This window comes from Anolis carolinensis, chromosome 6 (assembly GCF_035594765.1).
Source record: "Anolis carolinensis isolate JA03-04 chromosome 6, rAnoCar3.1.pri, whole genome shotgun sequence".
NCBI classification, from domain to species: Eukaryota; Metazoa; Chordata; class Lepidosauria; order Squamata; family Dactyloidae; genus Anolis; species Anolis carolinensis.
Window position 1 is genome coordinate 23609180 of NC_085846.1, and position 15262 is coordinate 23624441.

The 15262-nt window shown below is 44.5% G+C and overlaps 1 protein-coding gene across 1 annotated transcript in view; it reads right to left on the bottom strand.

The window, feature by feature from the left end:
• The window catches only part of plxdc1 (plexin domain containing 1), a 75729-nt gene that overhangs the window by 55107 nt on the left and 5360 nt on the right, over positions 1 to 15262 (bottom strand). The window lies entirely within an intron of this gene.

The following is a 15262-nucleotide window of genomic DNA, read 5'->3' on the forward strand; positions in this document are numbered from 1 at the left end:
CAGAAGTGTTCTTTTTCTAGTTGCCCAAAAACATCTACTCTCCCTGAAAATAAATTTGCCTTTAAATCATGCTCTCATGATTTAAAAGTAACATAGTTGGTTTACTCACAAACTTCATGTAATCAGCAGGTACTTTGTTTATCAATCCAGTTACAAATAGGATTTGAAGTAGTTTCTCTGTGTAGGGAACACATGGCATCTTTCTCAGAATCAATAGTCCATAGTGCAATGGACTCTAATGGCTTCTGTACAGCATACTGTTCCTGCATTGAAGTCTGAAGTATATAGTTCTTAAAGTCTAAACTGAACCGTTCTAAAATGGAGTCTAAGTCCTGAACAAACCCAGACCTGATCACATGATCTGCAACCCCTCTCAAAACAAAGAGTTAAGGAAACCTGCAAACCAATACACACGTATATAATACAGTAAACAATCTGGATTAGATACATAACAAACAACTAGTGGAGGCATTAGAAGGTTGCTATTTCCAGCACAAACTACAAGCCCCAGGATTCCATAGCAATGAGCCATGGCACTTCATGTGATGTCAAACTGCATTCATTTTACAGTGTAGATGCACCCTTTGCTTTTTCCTACTAGTTTCAACTTTACAGAGCATTATCCATTGAGTCATCTCATTGATTTGGCCACATTTCAAGAGTATAGTTTTGTCATTTAGCCTTCCAATGAGAGTTTAGGCTTAATGTGCTCTCATCCCTGTCTATTTGTCTGTCCATGGTATTCACAGCCATCTCCTCCAGCACCACATTTCCAAGAAGTTGATGTTATTCCTGTCAGCTTTCTTCACAGTCCAGTTGCAATTACAAGAAAACAGTGACTTTCTAGGAAGGAAATGGCACTTTCAGTGTTTTGAGTAGTAGAGTCAGGGTCACGGTATTTCAGAAGAAATACAGATAAAAACCACATGTGCACCTTTTCTCTAAGGCATTGGGACAGTGGTTATAGTTGGTCCTCCACATCCACAGATGCAATCATCCAAGGCTTGGAAATATTTCCCTTCTTCCAAAAAAAATTCCAAAAACTTAACTTTGATTTTGCCATTTTATATAGGGACATCATTTTACTATGCTATTATATCTAATGGGACTTGAGCATCTGCAGATTTTGATATCTATGGGTGGTCCTAGAACCAAATTCCAGCAACACCAAGGGCTCAATGTACCCACCTATAACATGGAGATGAGAATGGTCAACCTCAAAAAGTTATTAATGGGACAATCCAATGTTTGGAGAAGTTACTTTTTTTAAGTTCCCCAAATTCCCCCACTAACATGTCTTTTGCCCACGTTGACTTAGGCTCCTTCTATACTGCCATATAATCCAGATTACCAAAGCATATAATCCACATTATCTGCTTTGAACTGGATTGTATGAGTCTATACTGCCATATAATCCAGTTCAAAACAAATAATCTGGATTTTATATAGTAGTGTAGAAAGAATTTATGAAAAGTTATCATCCAAAAAAGCAATTTTTCCAACATCTGGATCAAACCAAATCACAGCTATGAAGTGCTTAGCACATTAAATGTGTCATATACAATGACAATCAGTTGCAAACCAGTTTGTTTACTAAATGCGTTGCATAGATGATTTGTCTTGTTTATCCAGTGCGTTATATAGATGATTCATGACAAAATAATAATTTCCAAGATGAAAGATTTTCTTGGAACAGAATTTTGAAATATTCGCATTGGCATCAAGCGTACACAGCTAGTAATGAATCTGGGTCTGAAAGCAGATTTCAAATGCCAGGACTCATTCCTAGGATATGCAAAACAAACAGATAGGCAAGAGTTTCTTCTGAGGACGTACAGAGCGCCAGCCTTATTTCTAACATGAAACCCCTCATACAATGTGATGAGCAGATGGTCAGAGGTCCAGATGTGGAGGCAATTTGGAGTCCAGATGCCTCTCCTTTTAGAAATGAGCAAGCCTTATGTAACCACTCCCAAGCAACCACATGGATTCAATCCATTAATAGAAACTGGACATTATACACTGAATCACAGTAGAGATAGTTCAGTCTTTTCTCTTCCTCAACCTCTGGGCAAAGACAAGATTCAAAGAAAGAAAAAATGGGCAGAGGAAAGCAATACATGGGGGGCACTGGCAGATCAACCCCTTCCAAGAAATGAAGGAAAAAATGTTCCTCTGCCTGTTTACTCTGCTCTCTAAGGCCCCTTCTACACTGCCATATGAAATCTAGATTCTCTGTTGTGAACTGGATTATATGGCAGTGTAGACTCGTACAATTCAGTTCAAAACATTTAATGTGAATTATCTCTTTTAATAATCTGGGTTATATGGCAGTGTAAAAGGGGCCTAAGTGCTTCCTATTGACAGGCAACATCAAAGCCCTTTGAAGCTCTCCTTTCTTAGGGTTGTTCACATTTAAACTGAATTTGGACTGGACACTCTTTCAAATGGAGCAGAGATAGACAAAGTGTGGCTCACAGACTGCATGTTTGCTCCAGGATAACCCCAAATGCTCTCTAGGACATGTGTAGGGCATTTCCATCCATGTTCAGGAACCCCTGGGCCTTAAGGGCTAAAAAACATTTTTTCCAAACATTTCCATTTTTTAAAAAATTCTTAATTTATTTATGTTATCTTGAAGTCCCAAAATTGAGATCAGGAAAGAGATTGAAAAGATTGAAACACATGAATCACAGTGAAATACTAATCACGGAGTCAGGATACAGTGTAGTGTTAAACTAAAACCAAAACATCCAGAGACCCTTTCACATGTTACATTTATATTACTTTGCTGTGGCAACATCGTATATAATTAATCCTGGGACTGGTCGTTTAGGGAGAGGTATGGTATTTTAAATCCTCTCCCAGTAAAAGGTAAAGGTAAAGGTTTTCCAAACTAAAGGAAGGAAGGAAGCAACATGTTTATGAGCTGTCTACGCAACACAATCCAAGGCTAAGGAAAGGGGATGCCAACAGCAGCCTCAATTCCCGAAGTTTCAATCCATAAGGTAGAGGTAAAGATTTTCCCTGACATTAAGTCCAGTCGTGTTCGACTCTGGGAGTTGGTGCTCATCTCCATATCTAAGCTGAAGAGCCGGTGTTGTCCGCAGACACCTCCAAGGTCATGTGGCTGGCATGACTGAATGGAGCACCTTCCCGCCAGAGCAGTATCTATTGATCTACTCACATTTGCATGTTTTCGAACTGCTAGGCTGGCAGAAGCTGGAGCTGACAGAGGGAGCTTACTCCGCTCCCTGGATTTGAACCACTGACCTTTTGGTCAGCAAGTTCAGCAGTTCAGTGGTTTAACCCACTGTGCCATCGGGGACTCCCAGAGAGCTCTAGTACCTTCCCAAATTATGAATTCTAGGATTTCATAGCATGGAAGGATGGTAAATAAAGTGCTCTAATTATGCAATGTGAACAGACCTTGGCCGTATATATCTCTAGGTGACTTTGAACCAATCATACTCTCTTTGTTTAACTACGAGGCTAAAGCAAATGAGCGGACAGCAAGTCAGCTACCACGAGCTCCTTGAATAATACATTTTTGAAAATCACAAATTAATACTGTAAAAGCTCAATGCAAACTTCATGTGCATCTCTCTTGTTTGTTTGTTTGTTTGTTTACCCCGTCTGTTTTGTCTAATGAGCTCTTCCGGCTGTGTCCTTCTCCTCCCTGTTTTCACAGCAACCCTGTGAGCCACTTGCTTAGGCTTTTTTATTTATTGTATCAGAAGCAGTTGTAATGTATTTAAAGACACAAACAAAGTTAAAAACTTGGTATTATATTAAATGCCTTTTGACCAGTAGCTATTCAAAGGGGACATGAGAGAAGCCTCCCCGCAGGATCGAAACACATCCAGGCGTCCCTGGGCAACTTGTTTGTAGACAACGGATTGTCTCTCACCAGAAACGACTTGCAACATGCAACCAAACAAACCTGCTTAGGCTGAAGGAGAATGAAAGATCAAAAGTCATTTTGTGGGTTTTATATCTCAATGAGGACTATAATCTTCCTGTCATGTTCCGCACAAACAGTTGAACAATTATAGCACATTGACATTTTGTACCAGAGGGATTCCTGTGGTACTCTAATTTGAACCGGGAAGTTGCCTACCTAATATAAAACCAATTCTACCCACTAGCCATGAGCCAAAGTTACACAACCGCTCCATGTTATTCTGGGCTCCTTCCGCTCTAAGGATCGCCATGGTATATATTCATCCTAGCCCTGCTTCCCCCACAAAGTTTGAATTTAGCCTGTGGCTTGCAGGAGTGTCCTGGGAATCCAGATGTTTTCCACTGAGATAGGATATCAAACTCCGCGATGGTGGAGGAGATGGAAATGGACCTCGGGCACTTGCTTAGCCTTCTGAAGAGAAAAAAATTGAAAACCATCACAATGGGAATCAGTTTTTTTCAGATCACAATCTCTGTGGCTTTGTTGCTGGTTTTACGGTGGATTAGCTGAATAGGGATTTTATTGCAGCAAGAAATTGAAGTGGCAACATTTCACTTTTAAAGCACTGGTGTATAATTCAGATGTAGGTCTCCAAACCAACACGTAGTTGAATATATTGTCACAGGCAGACGATGTATTGTGCAATTCAATGTTAGCTTTATGATCTCACAAGTAAAAGAAACAGCAAGGTTTAAATAGGGAAGGTGTTTAAGATCTAGTCAGGGGATGCTGTGGTTTTTAACTGTTTTGATGGATTTTAACTGTGAATTTTTAGTGCTGCTTGTGTTTAATTCTATTTTAATGTTTGCATTTTTATATCTTTTAAATTGTATACAATGTTTTTATGTCAAGCCACTTTGAGTCCCCTTGGGGAGATAAAGCGGGGTAATAATATTCTGTTTAATTTTTTTCGTTGATGATGCTTGTTTTATTCTGTATATATTTTATCTTGTTTTATTGTGATTATTTGGGCTTGGCCCCATGTTAACCACCCCAAGTTCTTGCAGGAAGATGGAGGTATAAAAATAAAGTTGTTATTATTATTATTATTAGACTAGATATCTGCTTTGAACTAGATTATATGGCAGTGTAGACTCATATAATCTAGTTCAAAGCAGAAAATGTGGATTCTCTGTTTTAATAATCTAGATTGTATGGCAGTGTAAAGGGGACCTAAGATTTACGCCACTGCAACTCACTTTTTCCATTGTGGTGGAGGTCAGATTTCCTACCCACCTCAAATTCAATGATTAAAATCCCATCTCCAACCTAATATTTCTCATCTGCAGCCACTCCCCCAAACACAGCCATGTTCAAATCAGTGGAGAATAAGGGGAATGGGAGACAAACATCCAGTTTTTCCCTATGGCTGGACACAGAGCAATGATATCATCTGGAGATGACAGGCAGATGTCTGTCACTGTTTCAGCAATAGAGGTGATTGATTGGGCTGTTTGTCTAGGAAGAGGTCCTACACTTTTGCATCATAATCCTAAACTAAGAGGTATTAACCAGTAGAAGCTGGATATTTCCAAGTTAGTGAGCCAGTGACTCCCTTCTATATTTTAATTCAGACTCGAAAACAATGGTGTTCAACTTTGGTCCTCCATGTTTTTGGGACTCTGGTTTCCAGAAGCCCTGGTCAGTGGTCAAGAATTCTGGGAGCTGATGCTCAAAATATCTGGAGCAGTGATTCTCAATCTGTGGGTCCCCAGGTGTTTTGGCCTACAACTCCCAGATAACCCAGCCAGTGTACCAACTGTTAGGATTTCTCTGAGGCCAAAACATCTGGGGATCCACAGATTGAGAACCACTGATCTGGAGGGTCAAAGGCTGGACACCACTGTTCTAAAGGAACTATCCAAACATTTCTCCTCAACACAGTTTCAGCACCTGAGATAGCTACTTTGAAGCTTGAACTACATCCAAGATCTATTACACAATTAACTTCATTGTTGCCAACTAAACATTTCTGAAAACGACTTGGAGAGGATGTAGATGCCCAGAACTGCTATGGATTAATATCCCTCAGTGGATTGAGGAAAAATTTATTTTTCCTAATAGTATCTTGCAATGGAAACATGTGATGTAACATGGTTAGAACCAACATCTAGGGCTATCTGAGTGAAAATCGGTAATGGTTCTTGTATATTTAATGGTTGTATAGAAGCAGGTGTCAATAAGCAACATCTGTTAAAGGTACAGGAGCCACATAGAAGCAGATGTTGCTTGTCACCTGGATGCATGACAAGCAACATCTGTTAAAGGTGCAGGCACCATCTTTAGTTTTCAATCTGGCAGGCCTAACTCCACCGCTTGCTCCAGTTCAATGGTTGTCACTTGCAGAGGCTGAGGAAAACGTGTGTATGATGGAGACCACACATTTCTTTTACTGATACTTACCAAACAGATTTGGGCCAAAGGCAGTCTTTCCCCTCCCAAAACATGTAGCTAGGCCTCAGTTGCCCTCTTTCCCTCTCTCACATATGGATTATCCAAGCAGAGACGGCTATTTGGCACAGTCCATCTCTATGGTTTGGCTGCTTTCCCTGCCATTTCCTGGCGTGAAAATATTGAGCTCAGACACTTTATGAAACAGGCAACACATACGGAGAGGGCTGCAAGGCTCCTTCCTGCTGGTCACACATTGATTACTTTTCCTGTTTACACGGTTTTCCAGCTGAGATTGGATTCGCAGCAAAGGAACTGGGTGACTCTGAGATGTTTTAGTGCAGCTATTTGGCCCAACAAGCTCTATCTGCCTTAGGGGATCCTTCCTGGTAAATATCGTGATCTTCAGTCTCGCTGACGAACAGAGATTATCTAAGAAAATTTAAGAAAGTGTAAAATACCTGTGGTTGTTCAGCACCTCTCATCAAATCAGAGGAAACACAAAAGGAAATCAAAATAGTCAACCTTTACTCCTGCACAAGTTACAATTTGGAACTAAAATACTCTGGTTATTATGAAAATAGTGGTAAATTTGTATATTTCTTACTCTCAGAATAGGTTCTTGAACTATTGCTCAAAGTGATTATCTTACTGTTCCCTAAACTTTGAATTCTAACCAATAAGCATTGTGAGTCGCCACTTTAACTGCCATGGCTTAATGATATGGAATCATAGGTGTTGTAGTTTGACAAGGACTGTAACTTTCTCCGCAACAGAGGACCAAACCATAAATCCAAGGATTCCATAGCACTGAGTCATAGCACTTAAAGCAGTGTCAAACTGCACTCATTTTGCCATGTAGATACAGGACAGGCAACATGGGACCAGATCTTGCTTCCACCACTTGCCTTGTGGGAAAACTACAAAACAAGCAACATCTGTTGAAAGTCCCTCCTCTAGGTGATCAATTTGGTACTAGAGACTGCTACTGTTCGCCCTCCACATTTGTGGTTTGACTTTTGCAGATTTGATTATTCACTGCTTTGATTAAAACATTCCTTCTAGTAACCCTCCATGGCAATTCTATGGTCAGCTTCCATTGGACATTGATCACAAAATTGTGCTGGAGGACCTAAATGTTTTTAGAGAGATGTTCTGAAATGTTCTCTCAAAACATCGCTAACCTCAGCAAATGTGGAGGTTTGACTGTTGCTGTTTATTCATTCAGTCATTTCCAACTCTTCATGACCTCATGCAGGCCCGGCCCAACACGGGATGCTAGCCACGCCCCCGCGTTGGGCGCCATGTTCCCAGGGGCGCTATCGAGCCCCCTGGGAGGCGTGGCCACACTTGGCCCCGCCTCCAGCGCCCTGGCCCTGCCTCCCGCGCTGTGGGAGGCATGGCCGCGCGACGCGGGAGGCGTGGTCAAGTCTGGCCCCGCCTCCTGCGGCGCCTGCCGTAGGGCCGGCCATGCCTCCCGCAGCGCACGCCCGCTGCAGCTTAGCTGGGACAGGGTGCCCGCCGCGGGAAGCGGGGCTGGTCACGCCTCCCGCGGCGGGCACCCTGTCCCAGCCAAGCTGCAGCACGCCCGCTGCAGCTTGGCTGGGACAGGGTGCCCGCCGCGGGAAGCGGGGCTGGCCACGCCTCCCGCGGCGGGCACCCTGTCCCAACCAGACTGCGGCGGGAGTCCAGTCCTTCCAGGCCGCAGCTGGACCTTCACCGTGGCCTGGAAGGACCAGATTCCCGCTGTAGCCTGCCTGGGACAGGGTGTGCGGGGTGGGAGGCGTGGCTAGCTCTGGCCTTGCCTCCTGCCGCGCGCGCCTTGGCCAAGCTGCCCACGCTGTGGGGGGCGGGGTCAGGGCGCTCGCACGCAGCGTAGGAGGCGGGGCCAGGTCTGGCCACGCCTCCCGCGCTGCCCCACGCCATGGGGGCGGGGTCAGGGCACCCGCGCGTGGTGTGGGAGGCGGGGCCAGATCTGACCACGCCTCCCGCGGCGCAGTGGGGGGGCGCAAAAAATTTTTTGCGTACCTCTGAAGATTCCCTTGGGCCGGTCCTGACCAGCTCTTTCAAAGTGAAGCCAGTCACTTGCCCTTGGTCTGCCCTTTTTCCTTGCATTTTCCCCAGCATCATTATTTTCTCCAAGCTATCCTGTCTTCTCGTTATGTTCTTGTGGTCCAAGATAATCTCAGAATTTTCCTCCAACACCACAGTTCAAAAGCATCCATCTTCCTTCGCTCAGCCTTCCGTATGGTCCAGCTCTTGCATCCATAGATTACTATGGGGAATATCACTGATTTAATCATGTGGATCTTCACTGCCAGTGTAATACCTCTACTCTTAACTATTTTATCAAGATTGGTCATTGTTCTCCTCCCAAGAAGTAAACATCTTCTGATTTCCTGGTTGCAGTCTGTGTCTGCAGCAATCTTTGCAACTAGAAATACAAAGTCTGTCCCTGTCTTCATGTTTTCTACCTCTATTTGCCAGTTATCAATCTGTCTTGTTGGCATGGTCTTGTTTTTTTTGGGTTTTTTTATGTTCAACTGCAAACCAGCTTTTGCACTTTCTCCTTTCGTCTTGATTTATTAAATACACTAGAGTTCCGGTTATCCAATATACCGTATTATCCGATGTGCCAGGCCAGGCCGCATGGTCCAGGGTGCTTGCTGGAGGGACAAGACGTGCCTGGCGCAGACTTTCCCTCCCGGCAAGCACCCAGCATTGGGGAGAGGCCTGCTGTGCATTGCTAGGCAGCGACACGCACCGGGCTTCTCTAAACCGGGTGCTTGCCGAAGGGACGAGACTCTTCCCTTCGGCAAGCACCCGGCATGCCAGGAGGGATAATAGGGCCTTTCTATTATCCAACAGTTTTGGTTATCCGACATTCGGCCTGCCTGTTTATGTCGGATAACTGGAACTCTACTGTAGGTACTGTTGCATTATCTGGGCAGAGGCCACTAGGGGGCGCTAGAGAGAGAATACTCCATTTTATTTTTTTGGGGGGGAGAGTTGAAGGAGTTAAACCATTTCTCCGTTTTCCTTTTATTCCCCCCACCCATGTCCATGGAAATCCTGGAACCAGTTTGAGGCCCAAATGGCAATTCCACAAACCATAGAGTATTGAGATTTAAAGATGGGCGTAAAAACTGTGGCATAGACACTGAGAACTGGCTGCCATTTATTTACCGAGCCCAATTTAAGGTGCAGGTGCTTACCTACAAAGCCCTGAACGGTTTGGGGCCATCCTACCTCCGTGACCGCATCTTTGTCTACGAACCCACGCGTTCACTTCGGTCATCTGGAGAGACCCTGCTCGTGATCCTTCCTGCGTCGCAAGCGCGGTTGGTGGGGACACGAGACAGGGCCTTCTCCGTGGTGGCCCCCCGACTCTGGAACACCCTCCCCAAGGATCTCAGACAGGCCCCTACATTGGCAGTCTTCAGAAAGAATTTGAAGACCTGGCTGTTCCAATGTGCCTTCCCAGATTAATAGGAAATCTCCAATACCAAGTCCCATAAGCACTTTATTAGAACTAAGATCGCATATCGCACTCTGCACTTGCCCTATAAGCCTTATATATCACCTGTCACATCAGCACTTTTAATCTTGTACCCATTACTCTGGCCCGGCCCAGTTTTATTGTGTTCTAGCATATTGTTATTGCTTGTGGTTTATACTGTTTTAATTGTTTTAATTTGCCTTTTGTTTGTATTGCTACATTGTGTGTTGAGGCCTTGGTCTTTGTAAGCCGCATTGAGTCCTTCGGGAGATGCTAGCGGGGTACAAATAAAGTTTAATAATAATAATAATAATAATCCTTGGCCTACGAGGGATCACCTAAGTAAGTATGTCAGTAAGTAAGTAAGTAAGTAAGTAAGTAAGAGTATTGGTGTGCATTAAGGCTTTCTTTCGCCTCCTTTTGTGGGAATTTGCTGTCTGGCTGATGCAGTTGAAAGCTAGCTTCAAACTACATTAAATGATCAATGTAGATGGGGCCAAGGCTTCTCCACCTTTGTTACCTAGAATCATAGAATCATAGAATCATAGAATAGTAGAGTTGGAAGAGACCTCATGGGCCATCCAGTCCAACCCCCTGCCAAGAAGCAGGAAATCTCATTCAGAACACCCCCGACAGATGGCCATCCAGCCTCTGCTTAAAAGCCTCCAAGGAAGGAGCCTCCACCACAGCCCGGGAGAGAGAGTTCCACTGCCGAACAGCCCTCACAGTGAGGAAGTTCTTCCTGATGTTCAGGTGGAATCTCCTTTCCTGTAGTTTGAAGCCATTGTTCCGTGTCCTAGTCTGCAGGGCAGCAGAAAACAAGCTTGCTCCCTCCTCCCTATGACTTCCGTTCACATATTTGTACATGGCTATCATGTCTCCTCTCAGCCTTCTCTTCTGCAGGCTAAACATGCCAAGCTCTTTAAGCCGCTCCTCATAGGGCTTGTTCTCCAGACCCTTAATCATTTTAGTCGCCCTCCTCTGGACGCTTTACAGCTTGTCAACATCTCCCTTCAACTGCGGTGCCCAAAATTGGACGCAGTATTCCAGGTGTGGTCTGACCAAGGCAGAATAGAGGGGGAGCATGACTTCCCTGGATCTAGACGCTATACCCCTATTGATGCAGGCCAGAATCCCGTTGGCTTTTTTAGCTGCTGCATCACATTGTTGGCTCATGTTTAACTTGTCCACGAGGACTCCAAGGTCTTTTTCGCACACACTGCTGTCAAGCCAGGCGTCCCCCATTCTGTATCTTTGATTTCCATTTTTTCTGCTGAAATGAAGTATCTTGCATTTGTCCCTGTTGAACTTCATTTTGTTAGTTTCGGCCCATCTCTCTAGTCTGTCAAGATCGTTTTGAATTCTGCTCCTGTCTTCTGGAGTGTTAGCTATCCCTCCCAGTTTTGTGTCGTCTGCAAACTTGATGATCGTGCCTTCTAACCCTTCGTCTAAGTCGTTAATAAAGATGTTGAACAGAACCGGGCCCAGGACGGAGCCCTGCGGCACTCCACTTGTCACTTCTTTCCATGATGAAGATGACGCATTGGTGAGCACCCTTTGGGTTCGTTCGCTTAGCCAATTGCAGATCCACCTAACCGTAGTTTTGTCTAGCCCACATTTTACTAGTTTATTTGCCAGAAGGTCGTGGGGGACTTTGTCGAAGGCCTTACTGAAATCCAGGTAGGCTACATCCACAGCATTCCCTGTATCGACCCAACTCGTAACTCTATCGAAAAAAGAGATCAGATTAGTCTGGCATGACTTGTTTTTGGTAAATCCGTGTTGACTATTAGCAATGACCGCATTTGTTTCTAAGTGTTCGCAGACCACTTCGTTGATGATCTTTTCCAGAATCTTGCCTGGTATCGATGTGAGGCTGACCGGACGGTAATTGTTTGGGTCGTTCTTTTTTCCCTTCTTGAAGATAGGGACCACATTCGCCCTCCTCCAATCTGCTGGGACTTCTCCCGTTCTCCAAGAACTCTCGAAGATAATTGCTAGTGGTTCTGAAATAACTTCCGCTAATTCCTTCAATACTCTTGGATGTAGCTGATCTGGTCCTGGGGACTTGAATTCGTTTAGAGAGGCCAGGTGTTCCTGGACAGCTTGTTTCCCTATTTGGGGCTGGATTTCCCCCAATCCTTCGTCCATTCCATGTTGCTGAGGTTGAAGATGGCTTTCTTTTTGTGAGAAGACCGAGGCAAAGAAGGCATTAAGCAGTTCTGCCTTTTCCCTATCCCCTGTCACCATCACCCCATCTTCTCCTTGCAGTGGCCCTATCGCCTCCTTTTTCTTCCTTTTTCTACCAACGTAAGCAAAAAAGCCTTTTTTGTTGTTTTTTATGTCCCTGGCAAGCCTGAGCTCATTTTGTGCTTTAGCCTTGCGAACCTTTTCCCTACAGGTGTTGGCTATACGTTTGAATTCTTCTTTGGTGATTTCTCCCCTTTTCCACTTCTTGTGCATGTCACTTTTGAGCTTTAGCTCAGTTAGAAGTTCTTTGGACATCCATTCTGGCTTCTTTGCACTTGTCTTATTTTTCTTCTTTGTTGGCACTGTTTGCATTTGCGCCTTGAGTATTTCACTTTTGAAAAACTCCCATCCATCCTTAACTCCCTTGTTTTTTAATATTGGCATCCATGGAATGCCGCTCAGTAATTCCTTCATTTTTTGGAAGTCAGCTCTCTTAAAGTCGAGAATGCGTGTTTGACTTGTCTTAATTTCAGCATTCCTTTGTATTGCAAACTGCAGGAGCACATGGTCACTTGCCCCTAAGGATCCAACCACTTCAACTGTGTTGATCAGGTCTTCCACATTTGTTAAGATTAGATCAAGAGTTGCTGATCCTCTTGTTGCCTCTTCTACCTTCTGGACCATAAAATTGTCTGCAAGGCAAGTGAGGAATTTGTTGGACTTAGTGCTCTTGGCCGAGTTTGTTTTCCAGCAGATATCGGAATAATTGAAATCGCCCATGACTACTATATCTCTTTTTTGTGCCTGTTTGGTCAGCTGTTGACAGAAGGCTTCATCAAGTCCTTCATCCTGACTCGGAGGTCTATAGTAGACATCCACGACAAGATCTTTTTGAGTCCCGGTTCCCTTGATTTTTATCCAGATGCTTTCAAGCTGGTTTCCCGGATTACAGTCTTTCATTTCTTCTGCAACGTAACTGTTTTTGACATATAAAGCTACTCCCCCTCCTCTCCCTTTTGTTCTATTTCTGTGAAAGAGGTTATAGCCCTCAATGGCTACATTCCAGTGATGGGAGTCATCCCACCAGGTTTCAGTGATGCCTATGACATCGTATGTGTGGTGCTGTGCTAAGAGTTGGAGTTCATCTTGCTTATTTCCCATGCTCTGAGCGTTGGTGTAAAGACATGTAAGCCCCTGTGACCTCCCCTTGAGCTGTTTATTTGGGATTATTGTGCTCTCCGTACTTGGTCCTTGCTGTGTTTGTGCAACCCTCCATTTAGCCTTTTGGCGGTTCCCTGTGGTCGTGGGTAATATAGTGTTCGCCAGGCTGTTGTTCCCCTCCCCCAGTGGATCTAGTTTAAAGTGTGCCTGATGAGGTTTGTGAGTCTGTGTGCAAAAAGATGTTTTCCTGCTTGTGTGAGATGCACCCTATCACTTGCCAATAGGCCATCCTCCTGGAAGAGTAGACCATGGTCAAGGAAGCCAAAATGCTCCTCTTGGCACCATTTTCTGAGCCAGTTATTGACCTGTACTATTTTTCTGGCCCTTGTAGAGCCGTGTCCTACAACAGGGAGGAGGGATGAAAAGATCACATGTACATTATACAGTTTTAGCTTTGTTCCCAGAGCTCGAAAATCATTTGTGATCTTTTGAAAAGTATGCTTAGCGGTGTCATTGGTACCTACATGAATCAACATAAGGTGGGGAGGGTGATGGGGCTTTAGGAGCCTGCTGAGCCTCTGAGTGATATGGTGTATTTTTGCCCCCGGGAGGCAGCATGTTTCTCGAGCCATCCCATCCGGTCTGGAAATGATGGCTTCCGTTCCTCTAAGGAGGGAGTCACCTACTACCAAGACCTGTTTCCTTTGAGGATTGACAGGGTCCCTTTTGTGCAAGACAGTGTGTATGTCCCCTGAAGAGTGTTCCTGTTGAAGTGAATCATGCAGGTGTAAAGTGTTGTCCTCCTCCTCAACATCCCCAGTGCATTCATCAATGACAATCCATTGAGATATATCCGAGAGCCCATTACTCTCCCAAGGATGTTCCTGTTGCTCCTGGTCTACGATTGGGGATGGAGCATTTACATGATTACATAAGTGTGAATGTGGTGATGCACTGTCCCCGTCAGGGCTATCCCCTGTGCATTGATCAAGGGTGGCCCACTAGTGGTATCTAAGAAACTGTGGTCCTCCACAAGATGTGTTTCCTGATTGTATGTTAATGGTGTTAGAATTTCAAATCTGTTGTGTAAATGCAGCTGAGCAGAGGAGTTCTGCGGAGGCTGCCTGGTCCTGTGTCTCCTTCTATGGGTGACCTCCTTCCAATCCTGAGGGTTGTCTACCTTTGAGTTGATCTCCCCATAAGGTTCCTGATCATGGTCATGGTGGTGTTGGTGTGATGCAGGCTGCAGATCTACAGCAGCGTGTTGTGCAGTGTCCAAGAAGAGCTCGAGTGCCTGAATGTCCTTAAGGGTCTTAATACGGTGCTCGAGTTGTTGGATCCTCTGCTCCATCAGAGTCATCTGTTTGCATTTGGAGCAGATGTAGTTGACTAGTTTTTGTGTGAAAAAGCAGAACATGCCACAGCTGGTGCATGTGGTGGCAAGTATTTGCTGTTGGTCCATCTCTTGGTGAGTGAAGTGACCGAGGAGGATTGTGTGTGTTATGGGCAGAATGCTATCCACCTTCCTGTGTGTGTATTTTTAAAGTTGTTTTGTTTATTGTATATACTGTAAGAATGTGTTTTACTGTAGTGGTGGGTTCGCGAGCGTAGGCAATCTACGAAAAGAGTACACACTCTCAGGTTTTTAAGGAAATATTAGACAGGCCTTACCTAAACTAAGGAGCAAGCTGCTTTCCTGCTTCCTCTCCTCACCTCTGCGTGAACTCTGGCTCAGAAAGCTTCAACAGGAAGCCAACACTTTCAATAACAATAGCCTTGCCTCACCTTCCAAACAATGGCAGAACAGCAAGCCTTAATTACAGCTAGTCCACACTCAAGAATCAGCCCAGACTCAGGTTTTTAAAGGTAAAGAGTCCAACAAACACAGGTTTTTAAGGCTTTTAAGGCTATCTAAGAAAAGAGTAGGCAATCTACGAAAAGAGTTCACACTCTCAGGTTTTTAAGGAAATATTAGACAGGCCTTACCTAAACCAAGGAGCAAGCTGCTTTCCTGCTTCCTCTCCTCACCTCTGCGTGAACCTCCAAACCGTTGCGTA